A 13,064-nucleotide genomic window follows, 5' to 3' on the forward strand; every position below is an offset into this window, starting at 1 on the left:
TGCAGAAGAAAATAGTGTTTCCTATCGTTGTTAGGCCCACACTGACGACAGTTGTTTGCATGATTACAGTCCTTAACCATACGCTGGCGCAAACAATTCAAGCATTTGCCAGCTTTCACAATGACATCTCTCCGACCTTTAGGTGTCAAGCGCAAAAATTCTTTACAATTAGACAAAAAATGATATTCAACTTGACCACGTGATGAACAACAAAAACATGCCGGTATGTCACTACGTCTGGCCACACCGCCGCGCGGTGCGCCAACAGCAGTCGAGTACTGCGAACTCCCTGAAATCACATTATCATGGGGTTTTACCGACGTCTGCCTAACCGGACATGAAGGCAATTTTCCTTTGCCAAACTTTTTAAATTGCTGCGACTCACCAGAATCGCCCATTAGCATAATGCTAAAATCAGTCGACTTGCGCGTTTCCTCTCGTACTACAAATTCAAACAAACTCTGAAAGGTAGGTTCCTCAGTGCCACCATACTGATCACCTAAAAAGTCAAGATAACGCTGCTTAGCGTCAAACGGGAGTCGCTTAGCCAAATCCAAAACAAAACGTCCTTCTAATTTATCACGCTGACCATAAGCTTTCGCGTAAAGCAAACACTGCGACAATTCATCTTTAAACTCTTTCAAATCACTGGAAGAGATAGAAGTCAATTTGCTACCATAGCGATACTTTCTAATTTCTGGTTCTGCGAAAAGACCTCCACGAACTCCAAAACGTTGGGACAAGCGAGCTAACGACATTTCTATCCTGTCTTCCTCTGACAAGCCAGGAGTGTCAGAAACCAAATTAGCAATCGTTTGTGCAGCTGTTCTAACACAAGCTGCTTGCAACAAAGTCAAACGAGTTCCCTTAAAGGGCGAAGCTGCCATCAAGGCCATAACACGATTTTTAAAGAAGACAAATGGCATATTATTACCATCGTAACCAATCAAGGCCGCCTTATCGAAGAACGTCCTACTATTTTGGTATTCAAAAAAGCAATCCTGCTGTTGAGAACTCGATTTAGCGGGAGAAGACAAGCTATATCCCTTAAGGGGCTGAGTGGGCTCAGTCACATGCACAGCCCGATCACGATCCTCACACACGTTAAAATCAGGAGACGCGATACGCCTCTCACAACCACCCAAATTACGTGTAGCTGGGCGATCAAAAACTAGCGGCGCTGAAAACTGTGAAGGGGGCAAAGCATTACTGCTAATGGCGGCCCCGTGACCTGTACGCTCTGGGGGAGGAGTTCGGTTGTAATTTGCAGGCCTTGGCTCTACAGCCTTCGGAAGACCCTTAGCCGCGGCCCCGAGACCTCCTGAAACAGCTGGAAAACATGTGGATTGTACAGGTCCACTTACAGATTGAACAGGCGTCTGGAAAAGGTTAGGTAAATTAAACTGTGATTGATGTTCACTTCTGGAATGCCTAGAAGAGCCCTTCCTAGAACTACGCCGGGAGCCCAACTCAGAACGATATTCAGCTAAAACTACCTCTTTACGTTGTTCGGCCCTCAACTGAGCGTCTTTGAGTGCGAACTCAGCAGCTCTAGCTTCGGCTCTCGCGGCGGCCTCAGCAGCTCTCGCTTCGGCCTCAGCTCTCGCGGCAGCCTCTGCTCGTGCGGCCTCAGCAGCTCTCGCTTCGGCCTCAGCTCTCGCGGCAGCCTCAGCTCGTATGGCTTCAGCAGCTCTCGCGTCGGCCTCAGCTCTCGCGGCAGCCTCAGCTCGTATGGCTTCAGCTCTTGCGATGGCCTCAGCAGCTCTTGCTTCGGCCTCAGCTTGGATCTGGAGCTCCTCTCGTCTTAACTGTAGGTTAATTTGTGCAACTATCCGTGACGAGCTCTCAGACATCCTAGTGCTTACATTTGAGGCGCTATCCTCAGGATGTATGTCAGCATCCAACCTATCTGAGAACTCACTTTCTTTTTGTTCGAAGTTATTTTTTAACGAGTTAAATTCGGGATCTACCCTATCACGAAGTTCTGCCAAGATTGCAGAGTTAACAATTTTACTCAAAAGAGCATGGAAATGCCGTAATTCCTCTTCTAAAGTAGATAACTTAGATCTAAAAATTAACAGTTCCTGCTTATCACTCAAAGAACCTAGGGCTACAGAAAGTTTCCCAATTTGAGTCAAAATATCCCGTCTAAGATGCCGGGCCTCTCGAACTGACTTAGCCTCATCGTTAATGGGTCCCTCCCCAGAATGGCCTGCCCGACCGCAAAGAACATCATCAGGCTTAAACTCAGTCGAGTCGACGGCGGTCGAGTCCCTGTCACCACCGAGTGTAGACATATTAAATGTTAGGGCTAAATTTAACAATTAAAAAATTAAGTTACACAAACACACAAATTACAGTAGTTATAAAAAACTTAACTGCAAAGACCGTAAAAATACAAAAAAGAATTTAAATGCACGATACCGTAGCTGTACGAGTATGTGAAGTCCAAACGTCCACAAAACTTGCTTGGATTCTTCCACTTGAATCTTCAAGCACAGATGGATTGCCTTTAATCTCCTTTCTTGCCAATAAATGTCAAAGTTATTTTTCTTCTGTACCAAACTGAGAATAAATGTCTTTACTTTTCTTTACTTCTTTAGACTACCAACCAATAAGATCTTCTTTTATTATTTCTTTGCTTCTAAGTGCTTCTTGGCCTACCAACTAACTAACTTCGTCTTTTATTTTTTATGGTCACAGCGGTAAACCATAATTTCTTCGTGGGAAAATTGTAACTTAAAGTTCCCGGATCCTTTCGTCTGCATATAATGACCGAAGAAACACACACTTGAACTTCTTTTCAAAAAGTGTATTTCTGTAAAAATTAGCCCACGGCTACCGAAAACGAGGGGGTGCAACGCGTACACCACTGAAAACTGTCACTACAGAACAGATTACTTGGTTAAAAGACGGAACCTTTGTCCAGCTAGCAAGCACTAAGCCAACAGTTAAATGTGCGGCCAACTTTCAAACAATCATTTTACGAATGACCAAAATAGATATCAATATCTCAAATTCACGTAGAAAGTAACTGTGACGCAATAAATGAAAGACAATTATGAAGTCATTCCAACAGGTGTTTAAAGCTGATGTAATATTTCCTGTTTAAACAGGCCCAAACAAGTCCAAACAAGTTTGACACAAGTCTATGAACGATGGTGCAATTTTGGCACATTTTCTAGCAACTTCCATGACGTAATATTCAGTAGACTTGAACGGTTTTATATGACGTTTGATTTGTACAGAGATTGGCCGTAACACCTGTCAATATCGCTATATCCGTTAGGGTGCACCATTTGCCCCCCGACCTTTAGCAAAAAACCTGAACTTTTTTTTGCTTATGAGGTTATCTTAGAAAACAGTTGATCATTTTTGGAGCAGCTGATGGTTCAGGAGCAGTTAGCCACCACGGGATATAACAAAATACAGCCAAGACGGGGAACAAATCGCACAGCGGCCGGATGAAGCAGCTGTACAAAACGCCGGCCACAGCGACTCTAGAGCAAAGCGTCATGACAACTCATGATGGGAGTTCTAACTAGTTGATAGTTTGTTTTATTTGTGTTTTTTTTGTTTGTTTGTCGTATCCAGGCTTACACCCGGTGGTTGAAGATTTAGATTAAGTGGACGGGAAGGCAAGCAAGCCAATCTTCGTGTCCACCTTCTGGCATGCCTTTAAGTGTCCTGCCAAAGACACAGCGCATGCTCGAGCGGTGTCGAACCGGCGTCCTTTCGATTGCCGCTTCAGGGTTCTCACCACTTGGCTATGCAGCCGACTAATTGATATTAATCCGCCTATACACAGCTGCCTATACACAGATTCAAAAAGGGGTACGTCAAGGTGACACAATATCTCCAAAACTTTTTACAGCAACCTTAGAAGAAATTTTTAAGCAACTTAACCGGGAAGAAAAAGGAATCAAAATTGATGGTAAATACATAAACCATTTACGTTTTGCTGATGACATTATCCTTATATCTGAGCAACCTAAACAACTACAAACAATGCTAAGTGAACTCAATACAGAAATCAAAAAATTTGGCCTTCATATGAACTTTAACAAAACGAAAGTTATGTTTAACAAACTGGCAGACACCGACAGTAATATTCTTTTGGACGGAGCGAAAAAGTTGATCACTATATATATCTTGGCCAAAAAATTACAACCAACTCCAATAAAGAAGATGAAATCAAAAGAAGAATATCACTTGGATGGCAAGCCTTCGGAAGAGCAAGTTCAATATTTAAGTCAAAACTGCCTCTTTCTCTCAAGAAACAAGTCTACGATCAATGCATCCTTCCAACCGCTACATATGGTGCAGAAAATTGGAACCTTACAAAGAAATTAACACTTAATCTAAGAACTATGCAGAGAGCACATGAACAAATCATGATGGGTTTAACATGGCGAGACAAAAAGACTGCCGAATGGATCAGAAATCAAACAAAATTACGAGATATATTGAGCACAATCAAGAAATTAAAATGGTCATGGGCAGGTCATATAGCAAGATATCAGGACAATAGATGGACTAAAAAATTAACAACATGGACACCACGAGAAACCAAAAGAAAGAAAGGAAAACCAAAAGTAAGATGGAGGGACGACATTGATAAACAATGCAATACAACCAATTGGTACCAACTAGCACATAATCATGTAAATTGGCATGAAAATGGGAAGGCTTACGCTCTGCAGTGGGCTCTCACAGGCTGAAAATGATGATGATGATACACAGCTGCAGTCAATGCAGCAACACCCCGAGTACGACAGTGGTGCAGCTGACCTAAGGGAAATGCCTATGCTCTTGCGTAAGAGCTTATTACAGTAACAAAAATCAACTTGACACCATCAAAATAGGGGGAGTAACTTCTTTTTTTACCGCATCCCACCTTTAACCAATCTTTTCTGTCTCATCTTCCATCTGTTTTCCATGTTAATTTTCGTATCTTCGTTTGCTCTTTCCATCCACCTAAAAATCTCAAGCCTTTCTGAGAAAATGGCAGAAACCTTAATCGCAACTCTCCACCAAATGCTGTTCTTTATTACTTTTTTTTCCAAAAAACACTTGCCTATCTTGTTGTTGTTACGAACAATCGCTCCCCAAATCAAACGTCACATAAAACCGTTAAAGTCTACTTAACCTGGCGTCTTACGTCATGGAATATTGCTAAAAAATGAGCAGAGATTTCATCATTCTTTTGTAACACCTGTGAACTATTGCATCATCTTGAATTATAAACTATTGCATCATCTTGAATGATAAGGTATTGCATCAATCATTTTTAATACCTGTGGAATTGCTTAACAATGCATATGGACTGTTACGTCATAGAGGCGGGTTACGTGCATTTGAAATATCGCAATCAATTCTCTCATTTTGTAGAGTGTCGCTGTGAAAGTTGATCAGATATTAAACAGTTCTGCCTTGGGTAATAACACAACGAACTTTCCGTTATTTATCTGGAAATCTGTTTATGGTGACAGTTTGTCGTTGGTGCGTACGTGGCGCTCTTTTTTCAACATCCTGTGTTGCTGTGTTTTCTTGAAATACAATTCGTGAAAGACCTTTTCAGAAGAGTTTTTTTTTTCAGTCATCGCATACAGACGAAGAATTTGGGAATTTTATCCTACAACTTTCCCACGGAGATATATAGTTTACCGCTGTGACCAGTTGTAGCTCTTGACACATTTTCTATGCGTCCACTTTTTACACTGTCCATCACTATATTACCACGTGTTGGAGCCTACATGGATGCACTTGTTCTTAACAACTGTTTCTTCTGATCCCCTTACTATCACTTTTGGGTGGTTTGTAAAGATTTACTTTCACACCAAATTACAAGGATTAATGTGAAATGTAGGTTGATTCTGGACAGTCCATTTGAAACTGAAAGAGACATTTTACAAAAAGACATTTTACTGAATTTAGGCTGAGTTGCATTTCCCACACCAGTTTAAAAGATTGGTAATTTTATGCACCATTTTTTTTATAATGACAGCATGCCAACTTATTGGGGGTGAGCTAATGAGATTTTTTTATCAAGAAACTACGTAGCCTATCTTATATAAGATTGTTGTATAGGCTATCTACCCTATGTTGTTATATATCTTGTATAATCTGGCCAATACAGTTGTGAATTTGTGAATATAGACTTATGACGTTATTCACCTGTCCGGTCGAGTAAAACGCGTTTTAGTCATTCACCTAGAACAAAAGCTGCTTTCATTACCTCTGAATTCGAAGATTGTTGCGTCAGGTTTATTGGCGCATCGCAACGGTCTGTGATTCAGATTTTAAAGGACATAAGTTTGATACAGTTGAGAAGCATTTTTTCAAACATTTTCAAATTGGCCTGCCCAGTTGGATAAGGACTAGGATCCGCGGATAAATTTAATTGGTACCCAGTTGGGTAGCCTGGTTGTGGCCTAAAATATTGCCCATTTCTCACCCAGATGTGACCCAGTTGTCATTGCTGGCTGTGAAGTAATAAAATCCTTCTATAGATTCTATTGCAAGGATTTTCAAATTGGGGATCGCCAGCCATTTTGTGGGAGGACGCGAGACGCCTGAAACTCCAGTGCCTATCTTTTTCAATTATTTTTTCTTGAAACCCTTAGAGTAAACCCTCGACCTAGGGTACGGTAACTGTATTGTTTATGCATTCAGACGTTACAAAGGCTTTAGCAGTGGTGCCGAAGTTAGTTGAGGATTGGGGGGGATAAATCAAAGTTTTATCAAATTTTAGACGATTTTGAACATTGGGGGGGATGCATACTTTTATACACAATTTTAGTGGTACTGGTATTAAGTTTCTTAAATAATCACCGGACCTCGGTAAATTAGCTGCTGACAACACAATATACAGACAAGAAATCATGGAGATAAAAACGCTATCAGTGCTCTTGTGAATGACTGCTGCAAGATTAAGGAACAAGCAACGACAAATTGGTACCTCCAGCGGGATTCGAAACCTATGACCTTCCAATGAATATTAGGTTTTTCCAAAAAATACAAAAAAACAGAAGTTATACTTTTCTTCTTGCCCTCTCCTTTAGGCTACTAAAATCACTACACTTAGTGCACTATTGGACAAAGTCTCTAGTCAGAAGACTGAAAACAATCGATGCTACAGAAGAACATCTGCAAATTTATGACAAAAATACTAACTTTCAAACACATCACAAGAACTTGTTACAACCGAACATATTGCGTCCTACGGTAGTGCGCATTGAAAACTCATTAGTACTGTCATTTATGCTGATGTCATTAAGAATATTTTGGTGAATGTTGCAAACAATGCTAGCATTCAACCTTTTCTGTCCCAAAGTATTTCTCAGCCAGGTTTTCAATCAACGAAGATTGGAAAACGACTTCTCACAAGCAGCAGAGCTTACCGGGAAAATTAAGACGATCTTAACCCTTAGAAGGTTGGGCTCCTTGAGTCTTGCTCAGTTTGGGGGTGGGGCTTTCGATTCTTCTTATGCTTTAGGAGTGATATCTCTGTTATTTTTTAAGGCACGGTTTCAAAATTTTGGATTCACTTTATAAAATTATTCACGCTGAGCACATCCAAAAATTAAAACTATGTGAATTTTAGAACTGCTCATATACGTTGAAATGTTGAGGTGACTTATGACTGTAATTGTAGCGTGAGTTTACACATTATTTTTTGGTAGAGTAATGAAGAACATGCATTGCAATATGTTGTGATTAAAAAATTTTTACATAATTTTACATACCGCCAATTCCCTTCACGCTGTTAAACAGTTAGGATTAACGAGACATGGGCCAAATTAATTACATTCATCCAGTTGTTGGGAAAATTTTGAACAATAGAATATGAAATATTTCAAAGGATGTGATGAGAAATGCATTATATGTATCTCTCAATTTATAACCTTTATTCGCTCAAAATTTCAGCTCAATAGAAGTGAATAAAAGTTAGGAAAAGTCAAGAAATCTCGTAGTCGCAGCCTCAGTGGTTTTAGAGATACAACCAGTGGCGTACGCAGGATTTTCTCAAGGGGGGGGGGGGGGGCCATTGAGAGTAGCGTAGCCAGGAATTTTGAAAGGGGGGGTTTTGACGACCGGCGAGCGAAGCCCGACGGCGTTTTCGCTTAAGATGACACCCAGCGGCGGGGGGTCTGGGGGGCCTCCCCCACAAAATTTTGAAAAATTACTTTGAATTTAAGAATTTTTTGAAAAATTACTGTGCATTCTGAGAGCATTTTCAACAAAAATGTGGGTATGAATATTCCTGTAAAATGGTGCTGTCAGGTGGCATAGCAAAAGGATAAGATCAGGTTTTCTTCTGCATTTTTCGGAAATAAAGCTAAGTCTCTATGTTTTCTTGTTGTTAATTTCTGGCTGAGATATTTGAATGTTTGGTATTGGCAAAACTCGCTCTTTTAATGCAGCTTTGTTTAAAATTAGGCAAGTTTTTTTTAGACTAAAACCATCATTCCCAAGCATAAAGAAACTGAAAGCATCATTCTCAATATCGTGACGTCACACGCGTGTTAAAGTGGGGTTGTAACCCCCAAGGCCCACCCCCCCCCCCCCTTTGGCTATGCCACTGGCCATTGATATCCTAGACGTCTTTATGATATCCCAGTGTGGTTTTAGTTTAGACTTTATCCATTTCACTCTCACTAATCACTATAATAGGCTTACAGAACACTATGCTACATTGGCATACCTGGGGTGGGGTAGGTGGATTGGGCCATGTATTTCGTATTGGCTTAGTTTATAAAACAACATTGTTACAGTAATTGCTTTGACAGAGCAATGCAAAACATATTAAATGCATTAATCTACGTCGTTAACTACTAAAACATTTTTAAGGGGGGGGGGGGGGCATGGCCCAATGGCCCCCCCTTGCGTACGCCACTGGATACAACTGTTGATACAAAAAAGTTGAATTGACAGCCTCCCCAACCTTCAAAGGGTTAATCAGCTGGAGTATTTGAGAATAGAGATGTTTTTCCAACTCGGACAAAGCCTGGTAAGCTCTTTTAGCATCGTACAGAGATTTTTCTCCTGTTACCTTGCTTAATGAATCAATTTGATAACCCATTGATTGCTATTCAGCTCTGGATAATTTTTGACCATTTTAGGAACTAAGCCGGTCTTGAAAATTCGTGCAAGTTCTTTATTCTTTGTCGAATCGGAATTCAGGCTTTCAAACCGTTCGGTCAATTCAGAGATAACCAGGGGCGTTGACAGGGGGTCTAGGTGGTACTTTTGGACCCGGGCCCGGAATATTTAGGGGGCCCAGATTTAAAAGATTCCCCGCGACTTCAAACATTATCAAGATCTTAATATAATCAGATCCAAAGGAATTGCCATCAAAGGTTAAAACAGCCACTTCAGCCGTCAGATGGTAAAGTACCAGGCCTCCCTTCTGGGTATAGTGATTTCCCTAACCATGATTTAATTTTTCAAAAACACGAAATATTTATCTTCACCCACTCTTTAATTCTGAATATATATATTTTTTTTGGTGATAATCACTTCTAGCTACTTGCATCTACATTACATAGCCGTAGGAGATGGGGGCAGGGGGGGGGCAGTCGCTCCCCCGTTGAAAAAAATGTCGCAAATTTGGGCAAAAAATGTCCAGTTATTTGGGCAAATCAATCTTACCACAATGTTTCGGCGCCTCACCAGTTTAGAAACTTAATATAATTGTTGTAATTTATGAGATATATTATACATCAATATTTTCCAATGAATGTAAATGTATTATCACCGACTTTGAAAACTGTTGCATGTGGTATTGCAATCTGGGCAGAATGATAAGTTTCGGTTCGACAACTGCAAAATAGAACTGTAGAAAAGCACAGTTGGGAAACAGAGGTACCGGTAAGCTTACTACTGATATTCACTAACATGTAGGCTGCATTTCTTCATGGGTAAGATTTAAAAGTCTACTGGGTACTGGTAACTTTATGAAGTTTTTTGTTTTTTCTCAATATCCTACTAATGTAGTTGATTATAAAAATCATTTGGGCAAAAACATCCAATTATTAGATAAGTCAATTTTACCATGAGTTAGGCCTATGCTGTGCTCGCAAAACTTGACTTAAATACTACAAAGATAGCTTATCATTTTGAGATATGGTCAAACAAAATAAGCATTTGTTATAAACTTTAATAATCAACAGTTGTGAAGCCACATATACACCACTTTTGTGAGCATTGATCCCGGCCACTAACTATAGCAGTGGTTCCCAACCTTTTTTTGGCTGTTACCCTAATCTCCACCCTGAAGTGAGCCAATTAGCCTACCCCCACGATCAATTTTCAAAAACAAAAGTGTTTATTGCTATCAGGGATTTGCTATGTGTTTCAAAGGGCTAACTATGACAATCAAAATGCAATACAATACTGAATACAAGATAAAAATGCGTGGTAAACATTCAATGGGAAGGTTGGGCCTGGACTTCAGCCGCCAGCTTTGTGATACTGGGCTTTGTGGTACTGAGGGCGATTCTTGCGTCGCTTTCGACATCCAGGCGATTGCGCTTCTTTGTCTTCATTCCCAAGACAGTTGAAAATCTTTGTTCATAATCATACGTTGTTGAAAAAGATGTCAGAATATTTAATGCATGTGTCGCTAATGTTTTTGTGCCCTGGAGTCTGCTAAACCAGAAGGGTTCCAACCTTCCCCCTTGAAATCAAGTTTCAACTCCTAGTTCATTCGGAGAGTGATAAATTCTTCTTTAGTCGGAAAGTCGTCATCATCCACCTGGCTGTCATCACATGTGAAGAGCTCAGTGCACCATTGGAGACTAGCCGTGTCCAAATTCGGAAAGTAGTTGTCCATTTTCTTGGCTAGCTGGCCTAAGTGGTCAGCTATGTCTTCCTTCAACGCCGCTGTCAAATCAAGTCCATTGCTTTCGAGGTAGGCTACATGTCAAGCGTGTGAAACTGTGCCTCTTCCAACTCGGTTGTTCCACAATTTAACCTTTGATATAAATGCTGCTACGGTTACTTTGGTGTCGATCACAATTACCTACATTCTTGCCTTGAAATAAAAGATTGCCTTTGTTCAATTCACCAAAGATATTAGCCAGATAGTACAGCTGGGAAATCCACTGTTGGTTAGAGAAGTATTCAGCCAAGTCGGACTTTTTTTTTACCGAAGAACATGGGCAGCCTCACGAAGTTCGACCAGACGGGTTATCACTTTGCCATGAGACAGCCATCGTAGGCTACTTGTGGTACAGTAATCGGTAAGGCGATCTGTGTGGTACAGTAATGCTTCGTATCTTTCTTCCATCTTCTTGCACAGTTCTTTGAAAAGACGGCTGTTCAATTCCTTTGCTTTTATAAAGTTCACAACCTTCACTTGCTTCACTGTTTCTAAATCGGGTCTCGTTACCCCCCAAAAACAGGCAAATTACCCCCCGGGGGTAATTTACCCCCAGGTTGGAAACCACTGAACTATAGTTATGCACAAAGTGAAAAAGTATATTAAATGGAAACAACTTGTGAATTTTCCTGGCTTTAATTTCATGTTTTTGTGAGCTATGGTTTAACTGTTTTCTATATTGAATGTTTTAGTATGAACTGCTGTTTGTCTTTGCCAGTCCCAGGGTTGACATGCTCAGCTATTTACTATCTATGACACAGTATTAGAGCAACAACTATCAAATATAAAGACACTAGACACATGTTATATATGTTGTTTTGTCATCCAATTCATGCAGTTAATATTTCAGGCACTGTAAACAGTGCTATTTTTGTGTCATGTTTTGGTAATGTGGTCTGTATTTTGTGGCAACAATTGAGTTTGAAGTTATTATCTGGGAGACTGGGAGTCATTTTTCTTCAGTGCTTGTGAATTGTGATTTGAGTAGGCCTAGCTGCTTCATTGTGAAGTAAGATTATCTTTGTAATGATCTTCTGAAAAAGCATTGACTATGATTTCATTGTAATATAATATCAATATTTTTGGTACCGTATCAAAAGTAGTTTTGTTCAAAGGTGGAAGTTTGATGCACATAGCATGGTAAACTGTCAAATTCTTTTCAGGCTGTAGGATTTGAAGCAGCATGGATGAAGTATGTAATGTTACACTGGTTTGATAAGTAATGTAAACGTATTGTCATTTTAGTTTTTTTCAATGCAAATTTACAAATATTGAGTTGAGTCTTTGGACTATCTTTGAATTGAAAAGATTGAGCTACTTTTGGCCAGGCCGTTTATTGAAGTTGGGCTGGAGATTGTCATATAATCTGGTGACATGAATATTCAGCAATTAGCCTATTGTTATCCAGTTATTGGTGAAGTCTCAGTTCAAATTTTTTGAATCCAGTTAGGCTTAATATACTGTTTGTTTTTTGTGATACACAAGAATGTTTTAATTTGATGGTTTATTCAATTGGGACACAGACAGGTCTATGAACGTAGATTAAAGTAAGTTCAGCCTTGTTTTGCTGTTGTACGTGTTTTTTTTGCTTGTGTTTCGTACACGGCCAAGTTGATGACTCTCAGAGATTGTGAGTAATTTTGTATTTTTAAAAATATATATGCAAAGACAAAATTTAGGCAAAGTATGTTCGCCCCCCCAAAATGTTTTACTCTCCTAGGGCTACTCTACTTTACAAAGAATTAATTTCAACCGAAAACTCTAACAATTTTAAACATACCGACGAAGATCGTGATTGAGAGCAAGGATTTTGCGGTTTACGGAGAAATCCCTAACGCGTATTTGCACAGTTGGGGAAATTCGTGGATACAACAAATCTTTGAGAATATATAAATGATATTTCTAATTTTCTACTTTGAACGGCATGTGTCATCCTCATTTTAACAGCACATCAATAAAAGTTTGTACACAACCTTTATATCATAACATTTTCGATGAAGGAGGCCTGAAAATAAATAGGTACCGGGCCCGAGAAATCCTGTCAACGGCCCTGGAGATAACTCTGTCCATGAACTGATTGTAAAGTATTTTATAATGCAGTTGAGTGTCTGCAGTAGCTTCCATCGAGCCTCCACCCAATCTTTCAGGAACTCTTCTTTGCCGTGGTGCTTGCAAGGGC

The sequence above is a fragment of the Aplidium turbinatum genome, chromosome 2 (genome assembly GCF_918807975.1).
Source record: "Aplidium turbinatum chromosome 2, kaAplTurb1.1, whole genome shotgun sequence".
NCBI classification, from domain to species: Eukaryota; Metazoa; Chordata; class Ascidiacea; order Aplousobranchia; family Polyclinidae; genus Aplidium; species Aplidium turbinatum.